Source organism: Marmota marmota, unplaced genomic scaffold, assembly GCF_001458135.2.
Source record: "Marmota marmota marmota unplaced genomic scaffold, marMar, whole genome shotgun sequence".
Taxonomy (NCBI): domain Eukaryota; kingdom Metazoa; phylum Chordata; class Mammalia; order Rodentia; family Sciuridae; genus Marmota; species Marmota marmota.
In genome coordinates, this window is record NW_025999969.1 from 8,566,584 (window position 1) to 8,587,708 (window position 21,125).

Below are 21,125 nucleotides of genomic sequence, written 5' to 3' on the forward strand. Positions count from 1 at the left end.
GAGTAACCTTATGAGAAGAGACATTAGTGTGTTCCCCACCACCACCATCATATAAGGACATAGTAAGAAGGTGGCTATCTACAAACCAGAAAATCAGGAATCTAATAAGTAAACACCCTGATCTTGGAACTCCCAACCTCCAGAACTGTGAGAAACAAATTATTGTTGTTCAAGCCACCAAGTCTATGCTATTATGTTATGGCAGCTCAAGCTGACTCATATCATCATTGTTACAGTTCTGTGTCTTAGACAAGCTGTATTCTCATGCTTTATCACAGTCGCAGTCTTACTCATGGCAATTTTGGTGCACAGCTTAATAGTTAGATACCAATTATTGAACACTAAGTTGTTGGGAGACCTAAATTCTAGACATGTCTCTCCCGCCAACTAGACATATGAAGCTTGGACATGTCAGTTTCTTTCTCTCAAGTTGTCTCTCAATTGTAAAAATAGAATTATGGATGAAATAATCTCTACATTTTCTTCCTGCAATGACATTCTAAGGTATTGAGAATTTAACCACACCCACTTCCATTTTCCAGTAATGCTTTTTGGCAAAGCCAGGAAACAACTCAAGAATCATTATGCCATCCCTTCTCCCCACTCCACCCCCAAGACAACTGCTCTCACACTTACCTCTAGGGTGTTAGCAAGATCGATGGAGCTGTTTGTGTTTCTAAGATGGAAAAGCTTCTCATGAGTGTCCTTGCAGCTCGACTGTGATTAGAGCTGCTCTATGCATTGCTGATGGTCTGCACTTCTGAAAGATGCCAAGGTAAATGTCAATTACAGCAGGGTCAGTTTGGGGTAGGAAGTCATTCTTCCCAAGACCTGGCAATATCCCATGAGATCAAAAGATGGAGATCAGGTGAATATCATGCTGTACAGTCTGAGCTACCTTCCCAGCAGGCAGGTCAAGGTCAGGGACAAAGACACGCAAAGGCTTCTTCCATCAAAAGGGCTTTTGTTCTTTTGCCTTTTCCCTCACTTCTGGTCAGGGATGCCTGACACCCTGATGGTTTGAGCAGCGTAACGCTCTGTCTCCTTTGCCCACCCACAACTCACTACTCCTTTCCTGGGCGCAATCTTCCACTCTGACCTTCTGCTCTTCCTGATTTGTCCACCAAATCTCTGATTCCCAAGTTCGGTGACATTGCTTCCTCTCTTCTCTTCCTAACACATCAAAGGAAAAATAACTCCATAAGCAGAAAGAAATGTTAATTTTATCATCAAATCAGTGTTTAAACTGCAGTATAGCTGATGTATCATAATTGAATGGCTTGAAACATCTTTAAGTCACATTTCCATGTTCTTAAAACATTTACAAAAGTATTTCTGCCAGTTTCCAATTCTTGTTGTGCCTCAGACTCACATGAAACATTTATTAAAATACAGACTTCCAGACCAAATTCTGTGTGTGTGTGTGTGTGTGTGTGTGTGTGTGTGTGTGTTGAACCCAGTGGCACTCCACCACTAAGTTAACTATCACCAGTCCTTTTATTTTTTTATTTTGACACAGAGTCTCACTGCATGTGCCACTGTACCTGGATCCAAGGCAAATTTTAAATATCCTGAACCAGAACCTATAGGAAGCAGTGCCCTGAAATCTGCATTTCAACAATTTCCTCTGTATCCTATATTGGTCATTTGGGAAATATCAATATTGGTTCTTTACTCACTGAAGCAGAGACTTCATGTTTTTAATCTTGGGGGTTTTTTGGTATTAGTTATACATCCTTTTTGGATGCACCAAAATATAATTCTAACTAATTTAACCAAAAAGGGAGGTTTAACTGTAAGGATGCTAGAATGCATCATGAAACCCCATGCAAGAAGGCAGGCAGGTTCAAGAACTAGATCACCACCTAAACTTTGAATCTATTTATGTCTTGACTGGCTTCTAAATATCTACCTGGCTCTTCTGCCTTATTTCAGAAAATCCTTCTCCTTACCTCAGTAGCAGAATGTGACTGCCATTATTTCCCAAGTGCTAAATATGCATATGTCCATAAATCCACATGCATCTCTTCTATAAATCCAAATTCTTAGGAAGGAGTCAAACTGGCTTGAAAGCATCAAGCATCCAGTCTCCCTAAAGTAAACACACTTAGCATTCTCCATGGACTATGACGCAGAGTCTATTAAGGATTTCTAAGTCTCTCATTCTGGTATCGAGCTGTTCCCTTGGGCGGTTTTGCTGATTGGAGTGAGGTCAACATGAAAGCTCCCTCTGTCACTTCACAGTTAGAGCTTGGTGGGTGGCTGAGCACTCAGACAACTGTGGGGAACTCCTGCACAGGACAGTGGGAGGGAAAAGTACTGGGTGAGCAAACATAAAAGGCCTGCTCTACAGTAAGACTCCCTGGTATCCATGATGGTGCTTTATTCTTGAAAAAGTCCTAACAAATATTCACTAAATAGAATGATGGGCCAGAATCAGTCAGAAATACCTGATTTCAGGTGACAATTCCAACACTGAGTTGTGTAAATATCAACTTCTAAACAAGTTTCTTTGCCTAAACAATGGAAATAATAATACAGTTATTTGGTAGATAGAAAAATTTAGAATTACGCATACACGTCCACATCCACATACTTTTATTGATATGTGAAAGCAACAAAACTAACAAACTCTATAGTGACTATTACTTTCAATGACCTAAAAAATGTGTTTTGATAAAAACAAACAAACCTTCCCATTCATTATTAAAGACTCACATGTTTGACTTCCAATGATCATTTGGTTATGGAGATGCCAACTCAAACCTGGAATAAATCTTGCTTGAAGATGTTCCCAAAGTTATCAATAGGTCTAAAGTCATATTTCAAGGACAGGAGTAATAGGAACAGCCACTAAACACTTTCCAGACAACAAACACCATGATAGGTTCTTCACACACATATACACAACAATCCTTTCAATTATATATAAATAGCATATCCATTTTACAGAAAAGGAAGTTGAGGCTTAGAAAGGTAGGGTAGTTGCCCAAGGACACACAAATAATAATAATAATAATAATAATAATAATAATAATAATAATAATAATATAGATTCAACCCAAACCATCTCAATAAAGCAAGGGTTTTGGAAATTGTCTTTCTTGAAATGTCCTATAAATTTCAACATTACTTAGAAATGCATTATTGTTAATAATCTCCCTCTAACTTATTTTAAGATATGACTAATTCAAAAGTATCATTAATGCTAAACCTTTTAAAATATAACACATTTTTATCCTCAAGGCTGAAGCTCTAAGTGTTCTGTACTGAATTATCTTCTGAGTCCCATCTGATGTATTTTTAATTGAAAAGCATTGCACTTAGATTAAATGAAAAATAGTAAACACCAAAATCTGTTTGTAAGCCAGATGTAAGTGGCAAGATGATTATAAAAAGCTATAATGATTCACCTTGTAAATTGCCCAAAAAATATATAAATTACATTTTTGCCTTAATTTCTGTCATTTCTTTTTCTTTTTAAAAGCAGAATTTCAATCCAGATTTTCAAATAAAACCAAAGCCTCTAACATCATATAAATTGTATAATTATTTTATGTACCATAAAATTATTGAATCAGAGAATATTAGAACCAGAATGAATTTAGTTATCATCTCATATGATCCACACTCAGTTTATAGAGGAGGAATCAAGACTCTAGGGGAATGGTCACACAGCAACTTAGTATTCTTCCATCCACAGAGAAATTCTACAGAGCACCTGATCTAGAAGTCAAGAAACCAGAGTAATATTGCTAATTACTATAAATCAATTCTCCATTCTTACCTCAGTTGATCTTTCTGGGGAAAAATGAGAAGAATTAACTAGATTATCTCAAATACAACTTCTACCTCCAATGTAATTTCTTTTAATTCTACTCACCCTAAAGTGATATGCAGAATCAGAAAAGAAAATTGTCCTCCTTTTCATTAGAGGACATACATTAAACAGACTCACAATCCCTATCCTCTTATACTGAAATATGCATATCCTCTATTCCAAGTTAACATTAAAAATTATGACTTTATTGATACATAGGAAATTACTGAGAGACAAGTTTTCATAACTTCAAACTCATTCTGTCGAGCTAATGTGTATTATACACTATCAGTTTCTAGTAATATAGTGTATCAACCAAGTTCCATTAGACACTGTTGATTACCAGACACCAGGTAATAAAATGAAGACCTGTTGGTTAGATTCTCTTTGATATAAGTAACAAAATCTCAGCTGACCTAAGTTAAACAGCAAGATATCAGAAGAATCTGGAAATATAGAATATTTCCATAGCAAAACCGTAGCAGACTTCAGGAACAGCTGGAATCAGGAACTTGAGAGTCTTCAGGATACCTGCCACTTATCTTCTTTGCTTCTCTCTAGGAATGACTTCTTTCTTCTTTTACTATAGTCTAGTTTTCTCCATATGATATAAAATATAGCTGCCAAACCAATGGTGTTTTCATGTTAACCTTGTAGTCTACAGACAATAATGGCACTTTTTCTTAGTCCAAAGATCAAATATCTCAGAGAAAAGTGACTCTGACCTGGTTTAAGTGTTCCCACTCCTGAACCAAATAATTGGAGTCAATGGTTAGGGTCAAGGAGCACTAATGATTCTCTTGATAAGCAAGCTGATGAGGAAAGGGGTCCTCAGCAGGCCATCCCTAGTGTCCACTCCATCAGTAAAGCTCTGGGTTCCATGCATACAAATTTGGTATTTACAACCAAAGGGGAAATTATTATGTTCTGGGGTGTTGGGGTCACTGAAAGATAACAGCGAGCTTGGGATAGTGCTACAATGAGAAAATTAGTGGCCTGGTTAGAAGTTCAACTCCAAGCCCATCTTGACTCATATTTTACACATCAATATGGTAGAGACTGTCACTGATTTAACATTTTCTGAAAAAAAAAATATTAATTCAACATACTGGAAGCACTGCTTTCATGGCAATAAATCTTTAATTTTATGATTGACCATAATCGAAAATAGAACTTATTTTAGACAAATTCATTCTCAACATCTTCAGTTTCAAATGCAGTGGCAAAGACTTATTTTTATGCTAAAGAATTACTAACAATGTACTCCATAGTTAACCTAAGCTTTCTCTTGTCTTAATAACTTCTTTCCTGTTCCCAGTAAGAGATAAAGTAGCAGCCCATGACAGCAGGAGAACACCCTCACTCTCCAGGACTACCCAACCCTGTTTAGTTGTGTGGGTTCAACTAGCCCCATCTAACAATTGGGATGCTGTGAAGAGGAGATGAAGAGACAAAAGCTATCTTTCTTATACCAAGGGGCACAACAATATTGCTGTGGGAGTAGCATGACGAGAAAAGGAGTTTCATTTCATGAATATTTATCAGCAATTTTGAATTATCATAAACTAGATTTGGAATTTGTTTTACTTTTGTGGAAATGCAATAAATTCTTTTAAGAATGAATAAATTTATTCATTAGAGGACATACATTAAACAATGTCTGACTTTTTATCAAAAGCAAGATAAAGGTTACTTAATTTTTAATAATAGGTGGAGATGACTGACAGCTCAGTATCATTTGTAAACATATGGTATTTCTGACTTGTGTTTTAAAGCTAATCTGTTTAAAACATTTCTTTTGACTTGCAAAATTGCTTATTTACAAGGCACTTCAGATGTGTTCTCATTTTAGCTGTAAAATTTCAGCACTGCGTTGATGCCATTTGAGTTAATTTAAACAAAAAGGTGGGTCAGAATAGGTTAATTATCTAGTTTATGAGCATGCAAAACTTCCCATGGTAAACAGTTTATAACTTTCATTTTCTACAACAAATATTTCATCAAATACACTTAATTATAAGAAATATAACCTTAAAAATAAATATAAGCCAAATGCAAGCCAAATCTTCTTGCAATTATTAAAATAAGAAATTAATAACATAGGAAAGTTTATCTCTTCCTTCTAGTAAACTAATGGAGATATAGACTGCATTTTTAAATGATTAAGTGCAGGTAAGTACAGATTTATTTAAATGTAAATGATAATACATAGACATTTATAAAATTTTCCTTTTGTTCATTTAAATAGAACTAGTAATTACTCTATTTTTCATTCTTAAAAGTATTGGTGTCAACAATTTTTTAGCTTGTAAGTTTCTGTTTAAAAAAACACAAACTTGTAGTCTTTAGTTTTGATTTTCATTTTAATTCAGGTTAAATCGGATATTTTCAGGATTATAATATTTTATTTTTGTAGTACTGTAGAATTTCATAAGTATAATGGAATTACAGAAATTTTAAAGAAATCTCACCCAAATTCCTTAATTTCACAGATAAGGAAAGCAATAGTAAAATATTTTTTTAAAAATCTGCCAAAAAATCACAACAAACTAGAACCAAGATGAGAACTGGGAATCCAAGGCTTTCCTGATTTCCAGATCTGTGATTATTGCCCTACCTAAATTTCTTTTGAAATTACATTTTATTAGCCAAAATAGAGCTGAATGGAACACATACATATTATTTTAGTCAGAATATATGAGACTAATTGATTGCTCCATATAAGTGACATACAAATAAACATTGTATGTACAGAATATAATCTAGCCAAGTGTGGTGGTGCACACCTATAATCCCAGCAACTCGGGAGGCTGAGGCAGGAGGATTGCAAGTTCAAAGCCAGCCTAAGCAACTTAGCAAGGCCCTAAGCAATTTATTAAGACACTGTCTCAATATAAAATGAATAAATAAAAAGGGTTATAGATGTGGCTCGGTGGTTAAGCACCCCTGGGTTTAATACCTGGTATCAAGAAAGAGAGAGAGAGAATATAATTGAACAGTGGCAACTAGTTAGACACATGTGAATGAGAAAATAAAAATGCAGTTTATTACTAATTAGAATAATAAAAGGAAACTGATGTACTTATCTAAAATAAATAAATAGTAATGTATTTCTACAAGCTTCCTCACCAATTTCTACCCCTCCGTAAATACTGAAAACTATTTAAATAAGAAGAGAAGAGGACAGATGTATCTTGCACAAGGTGGAAGTGGACAGACACAGGATCCAGTGGCTCCCAGGAAAACTGAGGGAAGACGAGTCAGGCTCACAGGTATTTTAGAAAATATTGTTACAGCTCTCTACCAAGGGATGTTGTAGAAGAAACCATGTGACACCTTTAGCATGTCTCTGACATGCAGTTTGGCTTATATTTATGAAAATCATATGAAAACCCTTCCTAGATGTAGTAAGATGCAAGACTTTCAATATCCTTACTATCCAGGTCTTGATCTTATCTTTCTGTGGTAAGTTATGACATTTAGGTCAGATTTCAACATTTCATAACATCTCAGCCTTCATGGGTGAAAATTAGCAGCTTAGTTTGTATAAATCCTAAATTGGCCATCTTACTTACACAGGGGAAAAGTGAGTGGGGTGTATTCCTATCATGAATTATAACAAGCCAGAATGAGGAAATGGGATGTAGCTCAGTGGTAGAGCATTTGCCTAGCATGTGAAAGGCTCTGGGTTTGAACCTTTGCACTAAAAAAAAAAAAAAAAGAAAGAAAAGAAAGAAAAGAAAAAAAGTTTTTTTCTGCAACATCAACTTCTTTGCAATGAATGAATGATAGCTCCTACCTGTTTATCTGCATAATTTATTATACTTTAATGTCAAAATTCAATATTTCTAATGTCTTAGCTATAATTATTAATATAGTCTAAAACTAAATTACTGTCCTGGCTGCTAATATGAAAAGGAAATCCAATGTTGAGTTCTCAATGGATGATAAAACAAATTAATATCAGGTCATTTCAGTCTATTAGGAGAATAAGACATTCAAAAAGGTTTTATTCAGCCAGGTGTGGTGGTGCATGCCTGTAATTCCAGGGACTTGAGAGGTGGAGACAGAAGGATTTCCAGCCTGGGTAACTTAGTGAGAATGTTTCAGAATGAAAAAATAAAAAGGACTAGGGATATAGATCAGTGGCAGAGCACTCCTGGGTTCAATTCACAGTACACAAGATAAATAAATGAATATTAACAACTAGTTCTTATCACATGCAATTTATATAATTTAGATAATAAATAATATCCATAATGCTGAAACACAGTAAATTTCTGATCTTCTATCTAAACCAAGTATAAAAAATTACATGAACCAGACAGATTCTCAGCTGAGTTCTACCAGATCTTCAAAGAAGAACTAACAAAAATTATTCCATAAAATAGAAAAGGAGGGAACCCTTCTAAGTTCATTCTATGAAGCTAGTATCACCCTAATACCAAAACCAGACAAAGACAATCAAGAAAGAAAATTTCAGAGCATTATCCCTGATGAGCATTGATGTAAGAATTCTTAATAAAATACTGTCAATTTGCATACGAAACATTTAAAAGATAGTGCAATTTGATCAATGGGGTTCATCCCAGAAATATAAAGTTGGTTCAACATATGGAAATCAATCAACATAATAGACTTAAAGATAAGAATCACATGATTATCTCAATAGATGCAGATAAAGCATTTGACAAAATATAATGCCACTTTATGTTCAAAACACTAGAAAAACTAGGAATAACCGGAATACCTCAACATCATAAAGGCTATTTATGCTAAGCCCCAGGCCAACATCATTCCAAATGGAGAAAAATTGGAAGCATTCCCTCTAAAAACTGGAACAAGACAGGGATGCCCTCTTTCACCATTTTTATTCAACACAGTCCTGGAAACTCTAGCTAGAGCAATTACACAAAAGAAATTAAAGGGATATGAATAGGAAAAGAAGAATTAAAAATATCATTATTTGCTGATGACATGATTCTATATTTAGAAGACCCAAAAACTCCCCCAGAAGACTTCTTGAACTCATAAACAAATTCAGCAAAGTAGCAGAATATAATATTAACACCCATAAAGCAATTGTGTTCCTATACATCAGTGATCAATCAACTGAAAGAGAAATTAGGAAAACTATCTGTTATGGTTTAGCTGTGAGTGTTCCCCAAAAGTTCACGTGTGAGACAATGTAAGAAGGTTCAGAGGAGAAATTAGTGGGTTGTAAGAGTCTTAACCCAATCAGTGATTTAATCCTCTGAGCGATAACTGAAGTGGTAGCATGTGGCTTAAGGAGATGGGAATTGGGGCGTGGCTTTGATGTATATATTTGCATCTGGCAATGGTGTCTCTCTCTCTGAGTCCTGATCACTATGATGTGAGTTGCTTCCCTCAGTCACACTGTCCCACCATGATGTTCAGCCTCACTTCTAGCCCTGAGGAATGAAGCTGGCCTTCTATGGACTAAGACTTCTGAAACCATGAGCCCCCACATAAACTTTTCCTCCTTACAGTTGTTCTGGTCAGATCCTTTAGTCACAGCAGTGAAAAAGCTGACTAAAACACTATCCCATTCACAAGAGCCTTAAAGAAAATAAAATACTTGGGAATCAATCTAACAAAAGTGAAAGACCTCTACAATGAAAACTACAGAGCACTAAAGAAAGAAATTGAAGTAGACCTTAGAAGATGGAAAAATCACCCATGTTCTTGAATAGGCAGAATTAATATTGTCAAAATGACCATAATACCAAAAGCACTATACAGATTCAATGCAATTCCTATTGTGGTTCTGATGATGTTCTTCATAGGAATAGAAAAAGCAGTCATGAAATTCATTTGGAAAAATAAGAGGCCCATAATAGGCAAAGCAATCCTCAGCAAAAAAAGTAAAGCAGGAGGCATCACAATACCAAACCTTACATTATACTACAGAGCCATATAAAACGGCATTGTACTGACATCAAAACAGGCATGAAGACCAACGGTACAGAATAGAAGACACAAAGACAAACCCACAAAAATAGTTAACTCATACTATACAAAGGCATCATAAACATAAATTGTAGAAAAGATAGCCTCTTCAACAAATGGTGCTGGGAAAACTGGAAATCCATATGTAATAAAATGAAATTAGACCCGTATCTCACACCCTTCACATAACTCAACTCAAGGTGAATCAAGGACCTAGGCATTAGATCAGAGACCCTGTGCCTACTAAAAGAAAAAGTGGGCCCAAATCTCCATCATGTTGGCTTAGGAATCGAATTTCTCAACAAGACTCCTAAAACTCAAGAATCAATAAACAGGATTTTATTAACTAAAAATCTTCTTCATAGCAAAGGAAACAATAAAGAACATGAAGAATGAGCCTACAGAATGGGAGAAAATTTTTGCCACCTGCACCTCAGATACAGCATTAATCTCCAGGATATTTAAAGAACTCAAAAAACTTATCACCAAAAATAGAATAAAATTTAAAAAAAACCAATCAATCAATAGTCAAAGGAACTGAACAGACACTTCACAGAAGAAGAAATATAAATGGTCAACAAATATATGAAAAAATATTCAAAATCACTAGCAATTAGAGAAATACAAATTAAAACTACCCTGAGAAAAACAATAGAATGAATCAGACATAACTTTCCTATGTTCATGTATGCATACAGGACCAGCGTAGCTCCACATCATGTACAACCACAAGAATGGGAAGTTATACTCCATGTACATATGATATGTCAAATACATTCTACTGTCATGTATAAGTAAAAGAACAAATAAAAAATTTCAAAACAAACTCATACTCTAAATACATGTATGAAGAAGACATGAATGGTGTGAATATACTTTGTACACAAGCAGAGAGATGAAAAATTGTGTTCTATATATGTAATATGAACTGTAATGCATTCTGCTGTCATATATGACAAATTAGAATAAAAAACTTAAAAAAAGAAAAAGAAAAAAATTACAGTTCTACAGGAGGTTAAAAAAAAAATCAAGTGTCCTAACTGGACTCAGATATTTAAAAGTGTTTTCCTCCTTTTTTAGCCTGGGCAGGGGGCAGGACATGAACATATTTTACTTATAGTAAGTGATGGTATTTGTATGTCACATTTTAAAAAATGAGGTGATTTTGGAGCTTATATAAATAGTTTGGTGAAAATTTTTTCTAGATTTTCTTTTAAACATATAATTATAAGAACACTAACATAACATTAGGAAAAGACAAACTTGAAAATTTTCTAATAAAATCTTTAAATTTTTTTATTAGAAAGTTGAAGTTTTCTTAATAAGAATAAAATTTTTGATTCATGTTTTAATCTGGAAGTGACAGTCAATTCCTGATAAGACACTTAATAATAAGCTCTTCAATTTTTTAATAATTTTTTAGTTGTAGTTAGACACAATGCCTTTATTTTATTTATTTATTTTTATGTGGTGCTGAGCATTGAACCCAGGGCCTCACTCGTGCTAGGCAAGCACTCTACTGCTGAGTCACAACCCCAATCCCCGATTTTTGAATTAACTAATAATAATGGTATGGGGTACAATGTGGTGTTTTAATACATGGTTTTAGTATAGCATAATCAAATCAGGCTAATTAGCATAAACTCACTTCACATATTTACAATTTCTTTGAGCCGAGCATGGTGGCACATGCCTGTAATCCCAGCAGCTCAAGAGGCTGAGGCTCAGAAGTTCAAAGCCAGCCTCAGCAATGGCAATGCCCCAAGCAACTCAGTGAGATCCTATCTCTAAATAAGATACAATATAGGGCTCTGGATGTGGCTCCGTGGTTGAGTGTTCCTGAATTCAATCCATGGTAGCACCCCCCCCCCAAATATCATTTCTTTGGATGAGAAAATTTAAAATTCTCTTTTTTTGTCTAATTTGATACACTATTATTAACTCTAGTTACTGTGCTGCACAATAAAACACTAGAACTTATTTCTAACTGTAACTTTGTACCCATTGACCAATGTCCCCCCTTTCCCATTCTCCCCCACTCTCCAACCCTTGATTGTCATCATTGATGAGAAACCATTCACAAAAGTAGATAAAAAATTTAAGGTCATTATTTTTTCACAACCATATAAATATTTTAAAAGTTGGAGTTACATTTAAAGATTGACAACTTTTCCCTAACTTCCATTAACAAAAGTGATGGCAAGAGCCGGGGTATACCTTGTGCATTGCCTAGCATGCACAAGGCCCAAGAGGTTCAACCCCCAGCTTTAAGAACAATAAAAGAGTGATAGTGAATTTTGAATTAAAAAAAAAAATCTCTCATATCAATTGTTTGAAAACAGTTATAATGCAAATGGTATTTGCATTGTTGGAACAGCCACTGAGGTAGCTCAGATTTCAGTAAAGATATATAAGCATTGACAAAATGACAAAAGTGTCAGTTATCAGTGATGATAGATTTGAGAACTGTGCCACCAGGAGTCCACAGCCCCACACCACAAGCTCTAACCAGCTGTCCCTTGGACCACATTCTGCTATACTTTTTGGTCAATTGCACATAAATTCCTTAACTATTGACGTCTCTTGCCCAGAATGGGCAAGCACACTCAGCAGTTCATAGCTGAGGCAGGAATGCAGGTGGAAAAGCACCTCCTTACGTACTCAGCATTTCTTGTCAAAGCTAAGAAGGCCAATTTTCATTTTCCAACTGTGTAAGGATCTGGGGCATACCAGCAGATTCCTCCAATCATGCTACCCCTCTAAGGACTCTCAAATGAGACTTTTTAGGACCTGAGGCAACTGGCTTCAAAACATCAGCTGTGGTGAGTCTGCTTGCCATTTCAAAAATGGCATTGATTTCTCCCACCACAGGCACTGAACTACTCAGTACACTGATTGCTCTAGAGAACAAAGTGCTAGTCAGTTAGCACGCCCCTATGACTTTCTTACACATATATCAACAGGCTCAGATTCAATTTAGGTGGGAGTCAGACTGGAGCAAATACAGAGCTAGAAACCCTCACAAATGTCTTTGGTTTCATATAATCCAACTGATTGACTGAGGGACTCATTCATCTGTTTATTTCACAACTCTTGACCAAGTGCCTGTTCTGTGCTAGGTAGTAGTCCTGTACAAATGGAAGTGTAGAGAGGTTCTAGGAAACTCTCACTTAGGCACTTGGAGTCAGGAGTCTTAATTCTAGAATAAAATAATGTCTTTCTCCCTGTTCCCTACCACATTAAGTATTAAATGAGCTAATGAGTGATCCTTTTTCACAGGATCTGTGTCACCTCTCCCTAATTGACTTGTAAAATCTCTATATTTCTAGATATTTGTTGGATCCATTGTTTATAAGTCTTAATACAAAAGTGAGCAGATTCACTCTTTATTATGCCTCTCAAGGGTCCCAGATCAGGAACTTAAGAAACATTTGATGAAAAAGTAAATGTTCCTTTATTTACTTAACTGGCACAAATCTAGTTCTCACATCCAGTGGGCTTATGCTTCTGCCCCCAGAACATACATGTTTACATTTTTATATTTTCTTGATCCTGACGTCTTGACATTTTTCTACTCTTGTATTCTGATTTTCCTGTAAGGCTGCTCTTCTCACAACCCCAGGACTCCTTCAGACTCATCCAGGAGCTACAAAGTAGAGAGCAACTGCTACTCTGCTGCCCCCTAGAGGACCTTGTCCAACACTGACTGACTGTGCTCTTGTGCTGTCATGAACTTCCTAAGGAAAGCGTCCAAGCAATAATAGATGGACCTATGAGAATAGAATAATGTTTGTCTCTGTGAACACTTGTAAGCAATGGATTTTACAATAGGTTAAAGACTCAGGTTGAAATATTCTCTGTACATGGAGCTAATCTCTAAGCACCTCAGACTCTGCAGAGGGTATTGCAATAAATCGGTGTCACTTGTTTTCTCTTACTCTGTGAATTTCCCTTCTTGTTAATATTCAATGTTTTCAAATAATTTCTCCAAATGCTTGAGTCCAGAATAAATATAAATGATAAATCACTAGATTAGTTTTTCAATCTTACTAAGATTTTACCCAATTTTTCATTTACCCAATTAAGTTATATAAAAGAATTTTATTTGCTGTTGGTAGACTTTTTCTAATAATATTCTCCACAAGGCAATGCTTATAAAGTACTCTCAAAGTCTCTAGTAAAAGGAAACTCTGGTCTATACAACCTAAATATGAAAAATTGTGCTCTATGTGTGTAATAAGAATTGTAATGCATTTCATTGTCATATATAAATTAAAGATAAATAATTTAAAAAAGGAAATTGTAAAATAAAAAATATTTTCTATATCAATGTCATGGGTACTAGAAGTTTTAAATAAATAATTTGCAAATAATTATTTCAGGAAGAACAGCAACCAAGGAATGTAATATAGAATAGAGATATTTATATGTAACAAGAAATTCACAAATAAAGTCTCAGATAAACAGGTTGAATAGATTTTTGTAAAGATTATATTCCAAAACTGAGAAAAAATTTACACTTAAATTTCATACCACCTAAATTTTGAATTAATAATATGTGGCAGTCACTGAAGAATCTGTATATGCAGAAAAAACATATTCTTACATTGTAGATCAAATCCAAGATTGTCTTTTTTTTTACTAAAATGAAAATACCTTAAATTTAACAATCATAACAATTTTGTCCAAAATGATATATCACATATTTATAATACTATATTTTGCTAAACTGACAAGAGGGAGCACCTTGAAATGAGAAACATAATTTGCCCCTGAATTCCTCACATACCTCCTTCACAGAAACACTCCTCACGTCTTGGTGATGAGAATGAAAGATATTTAACGATGAACAGTTTGTCAAGCCACATGAATACAAGGCAATTTTAGAAACAAAACAGAAAGTAAGGGTCATAATGGAAAGTACCTACCAAAACAACAATCCCAAAGAAGAGGAAACTATGGAGGTTTACAGGCATAGTGCTGGCATCAGATTGGCTCTGGTGAAGGCTTCATGGCAGATGGCATTACAATGGTGGGAGTTCATGCAAGAAAGAGAAATCATGTGAAAGACAGGAAGCCAGAGAGATTCAGAAGACGTGATTACTCTTTTGTAACTCACTCTACTGGGAGTTAATCAGGATCCCATGAAAATTCCCCAAGTCTCTTGTGACCTAACCATCTCCACTGGCCGCACCTCTTCAAGTCTCCACCACCTCAACACTGCCACACTGAGGACCATGCTTCCAACATACGACTTTGTGAGACAAACCACATCCAAACCTAAGCAGATGAGAATATACACAGCAGGATTATTCATTAAAAGCAAATACTGGAAATAAACCACATATTCCTAACAGTAAATAGTTAAATAAACCATAATGTGTCCATATAACAGACTATAACAGCATTGGAAACTAACAAACTACAATATGGATAAATCCCAAACATGAAGTTGAATGAAAGAAACTGAACACAAATGAATGACCCCACTTATATAAAAGTCAAAAATATTGTCAAACTTACATATGGCATCTAAAGATGCACAGGTATACAAAAAAACTATAAAGAAAATCAAAGAAGATATTATAATACAATTTACTATAGTTACATTTGTTAGGGGGGAAGGGACTGTATTTGGGGATAAGTACAGATAGGGCCGGTGGGTATTGGAAATGTTCTGCTTCCAGACCTGTGTATTTGTCAATGGGTGTTCACCTTTACACAAATTTGTTAAAGTTAACCTGCATGCTTATATTCAAGGTTTCATTTTTTTTCTGAATGACATATTTTCCAATAAACACAGTGTAAGATACTCCATAGGAATTATATGTTTATTATCTTCCCATAATTATAAGCTTACACTTGGAAGTGTTATCTCACTCAAAGACTACTTCCCAAAGGTATTAACTAATTTTATAGTTCTCCTTTCATTATAAAATATAAAATAGAGCAGAAAATTGTGTCTGGGTAATTTCTTTGTACTATCTTCATTACATAGACTGCATTTTCTTTCTCTTCCTTAACATAAAAAAATAGAGTTTGATTATGAATTTAAAAAATGGGTAAAAATGAAAGCTTAACTAGGTAAGACAAGATGTAATCATGATGTAATTCCTTTACTTTGTCAGGATCCAAATGTCAAGTTGGAAGAATGATACATGGTTCTTTTCAGCTCATTTTCAAAAAGAAATTATGGGAGCCACTGATATAGAGAAGAAAAGGACTCTAAGGGATACTTAGAATTTAGGTCAGGTAGATCAGCACTCCCTATAGTAGGAGCTACGTAAGCTGAAGACTACTTCCTTCACAGTTGTTAGGAGATACAAATGGTATTACCCTTAGCTTAGTCCAGGGGAAAGACCCTGAAATTTTCAGGGAGGAGGCTAGAATCCATATCTGCCGCAGTCTGGCTGGGCACAATCAGGAGCCACTTGTCAAAAGAAACTAACTTTATTTTTAGAACCACACACGCCAAACAAAACAGCCTCTCAGGAAAAATCCTCAGAGCCTCAACTGCCACCACCGGCTTTCCACAAGCCTCTCTCTCCCACACAAGCCTCTCTCCACCTCCCACAATCCTCCTGCTCTTGAGGCCGATTGGCTGGGTCACGTGGGCGGAGCCAAAAAAAGTCCCCCAATGAGCAGCTCCGTGGTCTGAAAGGGCAGGGAAACAGTCCAATGAGCATCACCGCAGAGGAGCCAATCAGCTAGATGTTGCTGGGGCCGAGGAGCCAATCAGCTAGATGTTGCTGGGGCCGCTGTGAGCCAATCATCAGCCGGCAGCTGGAAGTTTGCTGGCAGCTGGAAGTTTGCTGGGGCCCCTTTGGCTGTGGCTCTCAACACATATCATTCTGTTTAAGCATAGTACTGTCATTTGTAAAGAGAAGAACTAATCTTTGCTCTAACTACGGCACTGGATATTTTGAGAAGCAAAGAAAAAATAATTATGAATTCATCTTATATGTAAACAGATGTAAAGGATTTGTAAAAGATTTATAAATTAAGAAAGGTGATTTTACACGTGTGAGATGGATGTAGGGACTCAATTTGAGTTTTCTTCATGCCGCTCAAATACTAACCTAATGAATCACCAGCATTAATAATATTGTGTAATATCCTTGGGTTAACTGGGTGGGATAAGCTTGAAAAAAAATAATTCTTTACAAAGATATGGTGAGGACTCAAATAGAAAGCTTATCAATGACTCATGTGAAAATGATAACTCTCAAACTACCAGAATTCTTTTAAGTACTGATAATATCAAAAGAAGGATTTGTCAAAAGAACTTGAACTCAGACTATCTTGCCAGTTATTATTTAATATCTGAATATTTGCCAGTTTAATGAGTCAAAATAAATTCCCGAGACTCTAGGAAGCAAAGAAAATGGCTTGTCCCAGTCTTCCTAACACTGTGCAGAGCTGGCATATGATGTTTATTAAGTGACTGAATTAAGTGGATGATTTTGTCTCTCTTGTGCCCTAAAAAAAATCTATTAAAAACATTTTTTAAATGCAAATGAAGCCCTCCCACAACATGGCATAAGTCCTGTTGGTTTTAATGGAATTTCCTTTAAGTATTCAAGGAACAGATAGTTCTTAATACTTAAAGCCTTTAAATGAATTTTAATGGCCATCTTTCCAATTAATTCCACAAGGTCAGCCTTACCTTCTATTAAATTTTTCTCCATAGTTGTAGCATCTATTGAGATAATACATAAAGGAATAAGAATGGAAAACATATTTTAGTAATGAGAACTATGAAGAAATCAGAAAAATTTTAATAAAATACTGACATATGGGAAATGAGTTCCATGTTTCTGAGAAGACCTCAAGGGTTTAGAAATATCAATTAATTTAGCAAAGTACCTTGAAAAGGTCTGAAATAGCTGAGTCTGAGAGAAATAAAGTGAGGAGATAAACTTACTTTATGCAATAAAATAAATTCAAGGTATGATAAATTAAAACATGGATGCTGAAACAAAATGATAATGGATTAGATAAAATAGTACACTTAGATATAAAAATATGCATCATAATTTAATATATTAAATTATTATTAAGTTAAATTCTAGTGAGAGAAAGAGAAATATGGTAAAAGAAAAATAGAGTGACCATTTACAAAAATCAGTATTTAGATATTTAATTTAAACCTTACACAAGAATTAACTTCAGTAGGATTTGCGAAATAAATATTTTCATATACAAAATAAAAATAAAAGACATGAATATTCTTATAACCAGAGACTTTTAAGAATCTGATTCTTATAATCAGTAATTCTTCTTATAATCAAATAATTATTTGTAATAATAACTATAAAATCAGTAAGTATATTGGGAGGTTGAGACAGGAGGATCACAAGTTTAAAGCCAGCCTCAGGAAAAACAAAGTGCTAAGCAAATCAGTGAGACCCTTATCTCTAAATAAAATACAAAATAGAGCAGGGGATGTGGCTCAGTTGTCAAGTGCCCCTGAGTTCAATCCCTGGTACCCTCCTCCAAAAAATCAGTAATTATGGATGAAAAGATGGGTAGGTTTTAGGGGAAATAATGAGTTTCTATTTATGAAAAACACTAACACAACACTGAACAACCATTGAGGAATTGTAAGATGGTGATGTAAGGATGTCTTTGCTCACTTAGTTCAGTAATAAGCTGACAACAACATTAGAAGTGAGGGAAAAAAAATCCTCTCCAAAACAAAACTAGGAAACATCTGTGCTCCTTGTTCATATCAAAAGAAGACCTGTCAAAGATGTGAAGGGAGAATACTCACTACAAATCTCAAGTAGAAGCAGCTTTCCATAATTGCCTCTAAAATACGAAACATCTTAGAGAACCAAAAGCAATGACCTTTTGTTTGGAGATGAAAAACAGCGTCTAAGAACTTCCTTGAATCCAACCTGACCACATAGGGAGCTTTTTAAAAACTTTCCCTGGTCGCTACAGAGGAGAGAGTCATTTAAATCTAAGACTTGGAAAGACCTTACATCATCCCTCCCATCCAACAGTAAACTCCTTTTAATAGCCCAAGAAGTCCCACCTTATTTAAACATGGGAAATAAAAATGAATACAATTTAATCCCATAAGGTACAAATTGTAAGAGCAAATATTGAAAAAAAAAAACTTAAAATACTCTGACTATGCAAATACACAAAAAAGGTGCCCATGAAGCAGATGAAAACTAAAATTATAAGATAAACTATTACATACTAAGAAAAGCATTTTCACTTTTGAAAGAACAGCACAAATCTGAAATAGAAAAGCTCAGATGTTAAATCGAAATTATGTGGAGAAAATTAAACAAGAGCCAAGACATCTCTGGAAATAATTTTTAAAAAATGTGCTCTCCTCAAACAATTCAGTCTGAAAATTAATAGACAAGATCAAGCATAATAGGCATTTATGTGAAATATTCACCTTTCTGTGTGTGCACAGGTGTGCATGACCTGGATTAGGTGCATGGGCAAGTGAGGAGAGTCTGGGGAGCACTAGCCCAGGGGGTATATCAGAGCCCCAGTAAATGAGGATAGAGTCATTTAGATCTAAGACTTGGAAAAATGAGGAGAGCATTCAAATTGGGGGTTGGCATGGCAAAGAGGCAGAAAAGGGAGTAGAAAATTAGAGACCAGTTCAATACGTAGAAATGTATCAAATACATAAACATGTCAAGGTCAGGCCTATCAGAGAGTAAGGACACACTATAAAATGAAAAGGAAGGAAAGTAAAATGAAACCTGTAGAGGTAGATTGAAATTGGAGGGGTATGAACTCATTATTTTCCAAATATATATATGGATATAGAAATAACTACATATCTGTGTGTGAGTGAGAATATGATTATACACCCTAGGTCTCTCCCCTGAGAGAAGTGACACACCAGTGACAACACACCTAGCACTCAGTTCTTAGTGTTTTAAATGCCGTTCTCTACTGAATACAACCAGAATTCCTTGGAGAAATTAATGATTCCTTATCTGAGGCAAGATGAGTACCTTATGAGCCTGAAACATCTTGTTGTGCAAGAAAATAAGGAAGTGTCTAAACAGAGTGATGAGGTCAATTCAAGAGGACATGGAAGCACACACTCACATTCTCTCTCTCTCTCTCTCTTTCTCTCTCTCTTTCTCCCTCCCTCCCTCCCTCCCTCTTTTTCTTACTGATTATAACCTGTTTAGTATATGTTTATTAATCATCAATAGAAACATTGTCACATCTTCCTTTTTGCCCAACTGCAAGTCTGAATCAGCAAACAGGATTTTTGTGAGATTGAGAGTCAATTTTTAGAAATTTGAAATAATATTACTTTATTGAAAGCATGTCTTAGGTTTGGATAGGTGAATATTTTAAAGGTTAGCTCATGTTTTATATATATTTCTTATCTCTCACCTTTTACACAGAAGGAACTGAATAAAATTTTTACATATTTTAATTCAGTTCTGTATAAAATTTTTACTGATTTTAATTCAGTTCTGTATCTGAATATGTAAGCCAGTAATGGCGAATGATTTGTATTTTTTTTTCCTGCCAAAAGTCCATTAACAGTATAGGAAACAAAAACTAGTGAGGGGGCTGGGGTTGTGGCTCAGTGGTGGACTACTTGCTTAGCATGCACGTGTGAGGCACTGGGTTCCATCCTCAGCACCACATAAAAATAAATAAAATAAAGGTATCATGTCTATGTACAACTTAAAAAATATGAGGATCATGTAAGTAAAAAGCAATATAGTTTTTACAAGTCATTTTTTTAGATAGAAGCATAAAATTTCTACAAATCTGCATTTGAAATTAAAATCAAGAAGCAAAACATTCTTATGAGTAAGTATGTGAAACAATAATTTGAGAATATCTTAGCTCTATATTTATTAATGTTCTACAATATCAGTGTCTGGATGATAGGCCAGGTTGTCCTATGAGATAGGAGAAAAGAGCAAGATATGCAAGTCCTCAGGGATAATGATTTAATTGCTTAATGGCAATTAAAAAAGAAAAACCTTATAAATTCTTTAGGGTTTAAAATTATTTAATTTATAAAATTAACTATTTTGATTTTTTTCTTCAAGTCCAAAAGCAGAGGCTTTCCTCAGGCCTTCTCTTCTCAACTGTAACAGTAGCAACATCACCTGTAGTCCTGGCCTTCCTGTGGGAATTGCAGAATATCACATCTCATTATAAAGAAAAAAGCTTTGTGGAAATACTAGCACATCTTGTGGACTTTTAGAGCATTGCTTAAAAACAAAAAACAAAAACAAAAAAACACTTCCAAACCTATCTACGTAGTTTGTGGATTTTAGTATAAAATGGGACGAACTACGTAGGGTTTTCTATAAATCAGATA

General features: G+C 35.0%; 1 long non-coding RNA gene across 1 annotated transcript; it reads right to left on the bottom strand.

Moving 5' to 3' along the window:
* Positions 1-642: 642 nt before the first annotated feature.
* Positions 643-15,175, bottom strand: LOC125617121. The gene is made up of 4 exons (XR_007347994.1): positions 14,580-15,175; positions 2,451-2,516; positions 1,100-1,173; positions 643-760 (listed from the first exon to the last, which is right to left on the bottom strand). It is a non-coding gene; the product is annotated as an uncharacterized LOC125617121 (long non-coding RNA).
* Between the last annotated feature and the right edge of the window lie 5,950 nt (positions 15,176-21,125).